The sequence below is a fragment of the Hibiscus syriacus genome, unplaced genomic scaffold, assembly GCF_006381635.1.
Source record: "Hibiscus syriacus cultivar Baekdansim isolate YM2019G1 unplaced genomic scaffold, ASM638163v2 tig00111708_pilon, whole genome shotgun sequence".
In the NCBI taxonomy this organism is placed as follows: Eukaryota; Viridiplantae; Streptophyta; class Magnoliopsida; order Malvales; family Malvaceae; genus Hibiscus; species Hibiscus syriacus.
Window position 1 is genome coordinate 1351718 of NW_024063159.1, and position 12715 is coordinate 1364432.

Genomic DNA, 12715 nt, shown 5'->3' on the forward strand with positions numbered 1-12715 from the left:
TCTATTTCGATGAAGGTTTCTTCATATAACTTGTTTTTTCTCCTCACTCTCATCATTATCATCAACAGTAGCATCTACATTTTGTTGATGAGGGACGGGTGACAAAATAGCACCTCCATAAAATAAAAACCCTTAAAATATATGACTAAACATCCCACCGCTCATATAAAACTATAAAAATACGAAAATATCGACATCGATGACTGCGATCCATACTGAGCCAGAGGTGTTTGTGTCTGTGGTGAATCACCACCTGCCAAATAAGAAGCATGTGAAGCCCACACTGGATCTATAAGCATATCAGTATTATATCCGCCATGAGGTGTCATAAAATCCTGTGGTGGTGGCATCTGAATCGGTTGCGATGTCATCTGAAATGGTTGTGGTACAATCTGAAATGGCCACGATACCATCAAAATCGTCGATGTACACATGTATAGTGGTGGGTTGGGAATATAAATTGGTGTAAACGGTGGCTGTTGCGATGGTTTCAATATTTCAGCTGAGGACGATCAAGAAGCACATGCTCTCTGTCTACGATTCGAGGGACGATGAAAGCTTTTCTCGTCGCCGATGAATGTTATCGCCTCATATTTTCTTAGAAAGTAGGAATGACTTCCCTTTCATGTTGAACCACTCATAATAGTCACCTACAACCGAATAATAATCCACATAAATCGGCTCCCTAAGGGGAATGTATCCACGTCGATCCTCCAAGATCATTATCCATTCACTATGTTTTAGTAGCAAAGTTAACATCCTTTTTGCTCCGTCTATCGACATTATGCATATTGTCGAGATTCTTAGGTGCTTCAAGAATGTGTTGTATGAAACCAAATTGGCAAAGCACATGATCAATAGGATGTCACTCGAAAATAGCATAACATATCAGAGGGATCACCGCCATCCATACATCTAATGAGTCACTCAAGTGAGGTGGGATGCAAAGCCTCATTTCTTGAGTAGAATAAGGAGTCCATTCAAACTAAAAAGAATATATATAATTCTTATCAAAATAATATTCTAATTATATAACGATGATTAAATGTAGATAATTAAATTTAAATGCATACCTCTCTACCAACCTTCTGGTAAATGAGTTGCCGAATTTCTTCCAATTCATCTGGTATATCACGATGATTTTTCCTTGTACATGGCCACTTATTCAATGTAAAAAAATTATTTTATTATATACTCAAAAAATTATTTATATATATGAACTCAGTATTGAAATTACCTCAACAATAACAGGAAGACTAAAGGGTTATTCACGACTAGACATAAAAAGGGCATGCGATAGTACGACTATGATTGGAAAAGAAGGAGATATCCGCCAATAGTTTTTTTTATAATTAGTTTCCTGACACATTTCTCTATACAGAGATGACAAAACTGCGAAGCTCCAATTGAGTCCGCTGAGAACGTGAAGATCTTCAAGGTGACGCAACCACATATAATGAATTTGGTTGTGAGATTTATCGGGCATCAATATCTCTCCTATGAGTTGTAAAATGCAAGCTCAGGCAAATATTTTAGCTTGTTCCTCGAAACAGTCTTCACTTAAATGTTGAAAATTTATAGCCAACCATGATAACGGTATTCGACCACCGTTGAAATTAGGTGGGATACCTCTAAGATACTCCTCGCACAAGGAATGTCAATTATCATCCGCCACACCAGAAATAACATCCCCATCTACCGAAAGCCCCAAATATTTGGAAACATCCTCCAACATAATAGTGAACTCCCCACACGGAAGATGGAATGTGTGTGTCTCTGGTCTCTACCTCTCAATCAGTGTAGAAATAAGGTTGGATTCAAGGTTATAATGCCCTTTATATTTCGCTATGTAACCGAATTCAGCCTCATCTAAATATGGCCAGGCACGATTCAATATCTCTAACTTAGCATTACGATTAAATGGATCTAATATACTGTCATTCCCCTAATTAAATAACTAATATACAAATTAAAATATAAACTAATACTAAAAAAATAAATAAAACATTCACAATAATTAAAATAACACAATATAAATTTGTTATTGTATCTACAAAATGACTCGAGATATGATTCTCATATAAACGCAGCAACCCGCCTTTCATTTTATAACTTCAAAAAGTAATAAGAAAATTAGTAAATTAAATAACAATTAAATAATAAACTATTAAATTATTATATATAATAAAAAATTATAGCTTCTAAAAACGATAGCAAAACTTACTTAAAGCTTGCTACAAGAATTGATAAGGAAGAGAATAATTTTTTTTAGTATGGTTTGAGTGTTATATGAGAGGTTATTTATAGGAGGGGAGGGGAGGGGGATGGGCAGTATTAAAGAAGGGTAGGTGGTAATTTAATGGAAGGCGCGTATCATGATCCACGCCTTCCACCACGTGTCAAATTCCCCGCTAAGGCATCGATTATAATCCACACTATTCCACCGTGGCGTCAGCTCAGACAGAACCCCAATAAGGCACGCTTCATGATCCGCGCCTTCCGTCCACGTTTGCAAGGCACATATCTTGAAACATGCTTTATTATCACTCTGTCAAAAAGAGTGCTATATCGATAATATTTGGAGAAAGGGTGTCTGAAAGGTAATTAATGATTATTTGGGTATTTTTGGGTAAAAACGCTAGAAAACTATATGGATTTGATATTTAAATTAACATAATTGTTTTTTTTAATAAGTGAAAGTATTATAAATAGTATATGTTTAATATTTTTAATCGTTGATAATATCAAAGACTCTGCAAACATAACTATTCAAATACGAGATCTCTAAGGAGAATGACACTTATTTTATCCCTGAAAGCGTTAAATAAGTTCAATTAATACAAACTTTTTTTATAAGATTTTAGAACAAACTTTATAATCATGTCTTTATGACACATTTTTTTGTCTTTTGACACGTTTTTTTAGTTTTTTTGTTTCTTGGCCGTACTTGTCATTTATTTCTTTGAGGGTAAGATTTAGTGTGGTTGCGACTGATTAAGATGACATTTATTTTCCATTCCACTGATCTTTTTGTTTTGGACCTTCGAATTGGATTTAGATACGCATCTTCATATGTTGATAATTTTCTCACGATGCTTGGTTCTAATTTTTGTTTGCCGATGATCTTTCAATAGTTAAATCTTCTGTTGTTGTTCATTTGTCGTAACAACCAAATCCGTTCATATCTACATATTGTTTGAATTTTTTTGGATGCGTTTTTCATCTTTTCCTTGCATGGTCCATATGATCTTAAGTATCTAGTTTCTTGTATTAGTGGTTTAGAAAAATATCTTAATTATATGTTTAATTTATGAATTAAATTATGAATCCACGTTGTATTTTTTAATAAAACTAATTGCTTATTTATATAAAAAAACTTATATATCTAAAGAAATGAAAAAAACATTAATTATAAGTTAGCTTCAAAAGATAGAATATAAAATTTTAAATAATATTTAAATTTTAATATAATAAATAAATTGGATTAAATTAATCAAAAGATTTTTTTATAATAAAAGTTTATAACATTTGAATTGAAATAATTAATTAGTAAATTGCAGGAACCAACTTACCTAGATGGTTAAATGAATTATTGTTGTTCCTAGAGGTCAAGGATTCTAGCATCAATAGTTGCAGTAAGGTGATTGATTATTCATTGTCATTGGTTGAGAGTATTTAAAACATATATTATTTTGTAATAACCTTAGCTTAATCAAAAAATAATAATTAATTAGTAAATTAAATATAAATGATAATATAGAAAAAGAAAAGATGATATTTTGTGAAGATCGTGGATGGCGTCTAAGATTTTAATTGCCCCTCATCCAAACAAATCTATACCTAAAAAAACATGCATATTTTTTCAATCAATTCTCTCGACTTTTTCTGATAGAATCGATTTTGTGTCACCCTTTTCTCGCATATCATAATACTTGCTAGATTTACAGGTTCATGCACCTCTACTTGACCAATTTCTTTGTCAACTTATTAGGCATCAAATTAAAAGGAAATGGAGAAGAATCTATAAAGTGTTATTTGAATGACGTAATTGAGGTTCAAAGTATACGATGATGCACTTGTTTCTATCATATTTTTTCACCCGGCCAAAATCAACTTCTTTTACTTTTTATTTATATAATATATATATATATAACCTGTAAATGAATTAAATATTTTTTTTGTGTATTCTCATATTAAATATTTATATTACTAACAATTTGAAGGTACGAAAATGATACAAATTGACCGGTAGGGTTGATTCAAGTGGTAAGCAACCTGATATCACTTAAGCAAGGTCGGTTTGAGCTCTTGTGTGTAGTAGAAAATCCGCTCTGTGAGACTTGCCCACAAAACCAAGTGTGCTACCCAGGTCGGTCCAATTAGTCAAGCCTTGAAATTGGAGGGCAACTAAAAAACGATATAAATTGTAAGTTATGCAGGTGGATAAGAAAAAATTATTAGATGGATCCGACTCACTACGTCATCTGTCTCAACCAATAACATTTTTCCATCTCATTTTTTCAAAGGTGAATTTTCACCTCTTTCTCTCGTGTAAATAAGGGGTTGACAATTATTTGAAAGTTATTTTAAAATAATGAATGTTCACTAGAATTATAAACAACGTCGTGAGCCAGATTCATGAAATAATTTGTCGTGGATAATGAAAACTCCATACAGGGGCGGATGCACTTGAATGCATTAAGCCCCCTAGGGGTCAAGTGCATCCCAATTATTTAGGGAAAAAAATGAAATTTAATATAATGTTAAAGAAAAATGGAAAAAATAAAAAATTTTACACTCCAATATTTTTAAGAAAGAAAATTAAAATTTTGGATCCCCATTTATAAATTTCTGGATCCGTCACTGCTCCACGCATATATATATATATATATATATATATATAATATATAAAGTGTGAATCATGTTTGCAGTCAAAATATGAACGTGCAGGAAGCTAGGCGACAATAATGCTTTTAGAAATTGATGAAATATCGATGCCTAACTTTCAACACAGATGCATTGGACGTTACGTGTTTTAATAGGACATGTAAATGATGAGAAAAGGAATCGAAATGTTGATGGGCTTACGGAATATTCCAAGTAATGTTTGCTTGAAAGAAGTCTCGCAATCCTCTTGTTATCGTACGTGTCCGCCTTCATTCTAACTGTCAAAACATCAGATATTCACCCTATGATTCACTTGAAAGTGAAATTCGACGTTCTAAAGCACATGTATTAATAACATCATAGAGATGAAAAGGGAAAGAACTTGACGTGGCTTGACTAACTCGAATCATTATTTACGTTTAATCCCAATCTAAGAAGTACTTGATTTTTAATATTGACATGCGATTAATTTCTCCAGTAAAAAATCATATTACCTTTAGTTATGATTCTTGTTAGGAAAAAAATCTTCGGTGATGAGTTATTGCTTTATGTTATGATTATGATGAGTAGATATTCTCGTGGTCAAAAGGATGATTTATATATATTCAGCAGCTTGCATTTTCCCCTACTCTATGTGTATATGAAAGGTTAAAGAATAAGACAAAATATCGCAAAAAAAATTATATTACCTTTACTCCCGTATGAAATATTTGCGTACGCACATGGGCTCGCATTTGTGATGGGAATCAGGTTGATAGACTGGTTGTTCATCCTCTCTTAACTGAACGGGGAATTATAGTCGAAGTAGATTTGAAAAAAGAATAGATGATTGAAAAAGATGATAAATAATGGGTAAAAGATTCAAGATTTTTCTCTCAATTTTATTTGGGTAGGTATCCAAAAATATTTTTGAGGTATATATTAATTATTAAAATTTTTTGTAAGAAATAAATATAAATAAAATTTTAGGATAAACACGTATAATATAGACATGATGTGAAGTTCAAATTTCGAGTTGGCACATGCTTTGCATCTGCCACTGGTAAGTATATATATAATATATATATATATATATCACTGACACTAGACACTAGACACTAAAATGACTCGTCAGTCTATGATTGATGACATCAAGTGGTAAAGTGGGGCTATTTTACATAATTGACACTAATTTTCTCTAATATCCTCTTTCTGACACCGTTTGACTAATATTTTTCGAAGTGGCCCCCTTTCGATTGAGCTGGCGAAAGGCGCGTCCCCGGGGACGCGCTTTACCTGTGTTTTCGCTGAGTTGGATGCACGTGTAGAAGACGCATCTTCGGGGACGAGCCTTCACTGACTCGACTGCCACGTGTGGAAAGCGCATCCCCGGGGACGCGCCTTCCATTAAATGCCATAAATGCCCCCATCCGTTTTCCCTAACTACCCCTCTCCTCTCCTATATAAACCCCCTCAACCCTCCCTCATTCTTCACACCAAATCATATTCTCCTCTCTTATATAACTCAAATTCTCCAACTATTTGAGTTTTAAATTTGTTATTAGTGGTAAGAAATTTATTTTTATGTTTTTTTTTTAAATAGTTATTATATTTTATATTAATATATTATGTAAATATTATTTTTTATTAAAATATTTTATAATTATTATTTAATTAGAATTATTACTTTTTTTTTGCTAATTATATTGTTTTGTCTACAGTTATAATGGAAAACGAAATGCTGTTGCGATTGGATATTGATCATATCTCCAGACATTTTAGCGATATGGTAATATTTTTTTATAATTAATGTTAATATTTAAATTTATTTTTATTTTAAAGTTATTATGATTTATTTAATTTTTATTTTTTTATAATGTATATTTAGGATACTGATCGTATTTTAGAGACTTTTATTAAAAATCCACGTATACCGACATCGGAACGTATTTTGCCATATTTGGCTTCTGCCGGGTTCGGGTATATTGCAACAATTATAGGCGTTGCAAACTCGAACCTGTCCTAATTTCTGCACTGATTGAGAGGTGGAGGCCGAGACACACTTTTCACCTTCCATGTGGAGAGGCCACAATTACATTGGAGGATGTCTCTATGCATCTGGGGCTTCCCGTCGACGGAAATATGATGTTGGTATGGCGGATGGTGATTGGCAATTAATGTGCATTGATTATCTTGGAGCTGCTCCGCCAGAGTTTAATGGAGGTAGAATAGCTTTATCTTGGTTGAAAGCTAATTTTGAGGTTTTTAAATGAAAATGCTTCAGAGGATCAAGCAAAGGCATGTGCTCGGGCATATATTCTACGAATAATTGGAGGAATATTGATGCCCGACAAATCTCGCAACCAGGTGCATTGTATGTGGTTGCGGCATCTGATCGATTTTGATGAAGCTGGAAGATATAGTTGGGGCGCTGTAGTTTTGGCATTTCTCTTTAGAGAAATGTGTCGGCGCGATTATAAGAAAACTGCTATCGGTGGATGTCTTCTGCTTCTACATCATGGGCGTGGTTCCACATGTCCTTTCTTATGCCGATCGTGAATGAACCATACGTATTCCCCTTATTGTTGAGGTAATTTTCGAACTAAATTTTGATTTAAATATTTTCAATTAAATAGGGTTATATTTAGTTTATATTATAGTTCATAGGTGGTCGATGAAAAGAAAGGACCATAAAAGTATACCTACTGGGTTAGAGGAAATTCGTTTACTTATTGATACGAAAGCTGGGTCTGAGGTATGTTTTTAAATTTGTTTAATTATTAATATTTTAATTTAAAATACTAGATATAATTAGAATATTTTATTTATTTGAATTGTATATTTATTTTTCAGTTTCAGTGGATACCTTATGCAGCGATGAAGTGAAAGCTTGCATCCCACCCCACCTTAGTGGGTCATTAAGGTATGGATATCGGTTATACCTCTTATATGTTATGCTATTATTGAGTGGCATCCAGTGATCGCGTGCTCCGTCAGTATGGTTGTACGCAATATATTCCTGGAGCACCTAGGAATTAGATGACGTGCATAATAGATAGACGAGGAAAGAAAGATATTAACTGGGTGGTGAGACACAGAGATTGGATTGCGCTTTGGGAGAACCGATATACACTGTTGGCCCTCGACAATATTACGCTGAAACTGTCATATGGTTACGGATAACTATATGGACTGGTTTAATGAAAATGGGAAGCCGTTTCTACTTTCGGGGGAAGCACGAGGGGTTAACATTCCTAGGCGCCGAGAAAGACGTCAACCGTCTCAATATCGTCCCCCGACGCGTGGACGGAGAGAAGGCACTATCGGTTCTGCATCAGTCCCACCCACAACATCCTTATCCGTCGATGCCGCAGGGGTACATGCCCAGCCCTCCACTTCATATGCCGAGCCCACCAGTTTATATGCCATCTCCGCAGGGTTACATTCCGAGCCCGTAGGGTTACATTCCTAGCCCGCCGGTTACATGCCTAGCCCGCAGGGTTTTATACCATATGGAGGTGCATATACGACTATGTTTAATGATCCAGCATATGGTTCATATGCATCTTATTGACTGGTGGTGCTTCTCCGCAGACACCTCAATCTCCATCTGGATCACAGACATCGATGCCAATATTTCCACAATTTTCACAGTTCCCGGGGAGCGGTGGGATTGTTACTAGCACTCCTTCAGGGTCGTTATTTTATACATGCCCTTTAGCCCCTTCAGCGTCATCTACACCAAATGAAGAAAATGCTACTGATGATGATAGTGAAGATGAGGAGACTGAAGAACAAGTTCCACGAAGAAATCCTCCACAAATAGACAACCACCGCCATGTGGAACTCATTCAAGAAGACGACATCGGTGATCCAGTTGTATTTAATGTTTAAATAGTATATTTCAGAATTTATGTAATTTGGTTATGTTATTTAAATGTTTCATGGTTGTTACATACATATTTTTAATGTTATTTTTTCACATTAACATTAAATGTTTGATAAATTTTTTTAAAATACAATTATATTATTCGAAATTTAAAATAAAAAAATAATTTTCGAAATTTAAATTTAAAATATAAATTATAGTATTCGAAATTTAACATTAAATTTCAACTTAATATTCCAATTGTATTCGAAATTAAAAGTTATTCCAATTATAGTTCACAATACTTAAATTGAAATTAAATTTATCCATACATATGATTTTATCATTAACATATATATTAAAACGTATACATAAAATCAACTTATGTTGAGTTAATCGATCGACGAATCGGCCAAGAGGGGGGTGAATTGGAAATTAATTTTCGGTGGAAGCTTTTGCAGAAAATTGAAAAGATTTGCACAGCGATTTAGAGTGGTTCGACTTTCTCATCAAGTCTATACGTCCACTACCTTAGCTCCACACTAAGGATTTTCCAAAAATTCACTAATTTGTCTTTCTTTTGAGGACAAAGAGTAACCTTACAAACCCTCAAGAATTATACCCCAAATTCAGGGGGGAATCGGTACCCCTTGGGGGGAATCGGTTCCCTTAGCATCTGGAATTTTTGGCTTTGAAATGGTTCGAAATACTTTGGAAGATTATTTTGAAATTGTTTTAAGATTAAAACTTAATTTACACTTAGTAAGGATTAAAAATAATTTTTGAAATATTTGGAGTAATGTTTGATATTCGAATAATTGTATCGAATATACTCAGAAAATCGCGCCCCGGAACGCGCCTTCATGAATAGTGAAATAATAGGTACTGATATATCTAGTGTCCCCGAGGGACATGAGTGACATAATAGGGCATGATAACATATCTCTGACAAAATAAGGAAGGCGCGCCCCGGAACGCGCCTTCATGTGAATAGTGAAATGCAATGATAACATATTCTTGACAAAATAATGGAAGGCGCGCCCCCGGGAACGCGCCTTCATGTGAATAGTACTCCGATTATAGACATTATTATATGCAATATTATAAACTTTCAAAAAAACTTCAGTTCACAAGCTTTCAAATTCTCAAATTCCCAAACTCTAAATTCTCAAATTCTCTGAAAATGAGTCGTCTTTCTGCTGTTGTTTTGTATGATGGAAAAATTAAGGAAGCTGAAGAGGGGGTTGTTTTTGAGTCAGATCATTATATCCCCTTAACCTTGAAGAGAAACATCACAATTTAGGAGTTAATCACAAAAATTTCGTTAAAGAAGTGTAGCAGGCTAGAGAAGACTATCTTCACTTCAGTACAGATTTCCTCCTGAATTTTTTCCGCTCACGTATACATCATTTCAGCTTTCAAACGATAAGATGTTTCTATGATGGTTGATGCTCATATGGGGAGTTCACAATCTCTTATTGAAATGTATGCCACTTTTATTGAGGTTCGTGCAACTGTGGTCTCTCATTTCCTCTCACTTTGGCATTGCATATCAAACTGATCAAGTTGATAGCCCGACACAACTGATCTGTAATGATTTCACATCATTAATGGCGGATCCAACGCCAGATACCATGCCATCAAGTTCAATAGGAAGGCATTCATCTGCAACTGCTTATGATCTCAACCCACGTGGCTTCACCAATAATTCATATGGCAACATCTCTTCTACTTCAAGGGGCACATTTCTGCCAATATTTTCGACTTACATATGGAAATGCCAACGAGACGACAGTCTATTCACATCCCACATGATACAATGGCCTCAAGTTCAAGGGGAGGACACGCAGAGGGAACTTATTTGACCTCATATTGGATTATCGGAGGAACCCTCATCTCCACCAGAAGAACCTCTTCGGGAGCCAGGTGCAGATGGTGCTGAAACGGGATTATTCGTTGAACCTGACTCACCACAGTTTAACGTACATTTTGATGATGACGAGGATGACGTTCCGATAAATACAACACCAGCCGAACTTCCTGCACATATGTATGAGGCTGATTATGATGCAATGTATGCCTGAATTTCCAGATCTTCCTGATGTTGGCAACTATGGACTTCAATCATTAGTCAATGACGGTAATTTACATATTGGAATGGAGTTCGCATCGAAGGAGGAAGCAATGATGGCAATAAAGAGTTACAATATTCGTAACTCAGTTAAGTCTCGAGTTGATCGATCTAACACGGAGAAATGTCTGCTACTGCGTCCAACGTGACAACGGATGTCAATGGTGGTCCGTGTATCAAAGAGGAAGAGGAAGAACAACTTATGGGAACTAACCAGATACAACGATCCTCATACATGTTGGCAAGTATAAACCAGGATCATCCCAACTTGGACTCCAACATTATTTGTCAAGCAATCATGCCCATTGTGAAGCAAAACTCTCATATAGTTGTTGCAGTGTTGATTTCTGCTATACAGTCACAATATGGGTACACTGTCTCATATAAAAAAGCGTGGTTGGCAAAACAGAATGCCATTTGCAAACTTCATGGCGAATGGGATTTCCCTTACAACGAGCTGCCCAGTTGGTTTCATGTTGTGCAAGACTTAATCTCGGGACAATTGTTGAGTTCAAAACTCAACATCATTACGTGAATGATCGAATGGTTCGCGATCGCTGCCAATTTTACGTGTCTTTTGGACTTACCCTCAGTGTATTAATGCAGTCAAGTACTGTAAAACCAGTTGTCCAAATTGATGGTACTTTCTTATATGGGAAATACAAGCAAGTTTTATTATTGGCTATGGTCCAAGATGGAAACCGCAATATTCTTCCTGTTGCGCCCTCGTTCAAGGAGAAGACACTGAGTCTTGGGCTTTTTTCCTTAAAAATTTACGTTTACATGTTGTCACCAGGGAACGAGTATGCATTATTTCAGACCGAGGAGCCGGGATAAAAGCAGCAATGGACTCTTTGGGTACAATATAGACCTCCACATGTTCAACATCGTTATTGTGTCCGTCATATTGCTGCAAATTATTACGGAAAATAAAAGAAGAACGATAAACGTCAGTTAGTCGTGCGGATGGGTATGTTACTTTTCCCAATTTTTTCTCAATTTCTTATTACTTATTTATACTTTATATTAACTATTACATATTCCTAATGGCTTAGGTTACGAACTCTTACCTCAAAGGTTGAGTCGATGCTACAAGAGCTGTTTGGCAAAAATAAGAAGGGGTGCGAGTACATTATGGACATCAGCAAAGAAATGTGGACAATGCATATGACGGGGGGTATCGCTATGGTCATATGACAACAACTTGGCTGAAGCAATAAATTCAACCTTAAAGGGGGCGCGCCATTTACCAGTCACGGCGTTGGTTAAAATGACTTATTTTCGTTTGGGTCAACTCTTTGCAAAGCTCGGTGGACAAGCTCTTACTTAGATGCAAAACAGACAATTACCACCCAAGACTAGTAGTTGATTTACAGAAAAAGTGGCTGCATCAAATGGGATGTTAGTTACAAATTTTTTCTCGCACCCGTGAATTGTTTCGTGTAACCGAAATGCCACGTCCGCTGCAAGGGATTGGAGCTAACTCTTCAGAGTTAATCTGCAAGAGAGGTGGTGCGATTGTGGTTTCTTTCAAGCACTCAAATATCATGCTCATGTCATTACTTCTTGCTCACATTCGCATTTGGACTACAAAAATTATGTTGATCCGTATACCAACTTTCACAAGTATTCAAGGTATATGAATTTGAGTTTCCGCCCATGGGAAACGAAAGAGACCCAAATGAGATTCAAACTTGGCTTACAATTGTACCAGATCCATTGCTATTGAGGGACTCAGGTCGTCCAAAATCTACTAGAATACATTGTGATAGGATATTCGAGAGAAGTCAGAACAAAAACGATGTGGGCATTGTAGAAACATCGGGCACAATAGAAAAAATGTCCAGCTC